The following is a 544-nucleotide window of genomic DNA, read 5'->3' on the forward strand; positions in this document are numbered from 1 at the left end:
AAAGAAAGAAAGAAAGAAAGAAAGAAAGAAAGAAAGAAAGAAAGAAAGAAAGAAAGAAAGAAAGAAAAAGAAAGAAAGAAAAATCAAGCAGATGGCTTAAAGCTGGTTGTAGGATTGCTCACATTCTTTTAGCATTATGCATGTAACTTAATTGTTTTAGAGCGTGTTGCTGTTGTAACATCTAGGAGAAGAACTGAAGAGGCACACGCTTTTATCCATGACCAGTATTTTTGTCCAAAAGTATATTTGTGTTTACCACTGCATCTGTCGTACCTCTCTGTTGGAAGTTACCATGGACGGATTGTCTCTTATACCTCTTTGGAAGTAGTTCTACGAAAAGCAAACCTCAGTCTGCAGAGAATGAAACTCATTGGAAACTGAAGGTTCGTTGTGTTAAGTGCAATTAATATGAGTTCTTGTGCTTTCTGAAAACTTACACCGAAATCTGACCAGCGCCACACAGATTGATACGTTAGCCCTTTGCTTTTTTTTTTTTTTTCTTTCCGGATAACCTTGTAACATATTGAAACCTTTTAAGGATGCC

The sequence above is a fragment of the Herpailurus yagouaroundi genome, unplaced genomic scaffold, assembly GCF_014898765.1.
Source record: "Herpailurus yagouaroundi ecotype Mexico unplaced genomic scaffold, PumYag 213, whole genome shotgun sequence".
NCBI classification, from domain to species: Eukaryota; Metazoa; Chordata; class Mammalia; order Carnivora; family Felidae; genus Herpailurus; species Herpailurus yagouaroundi.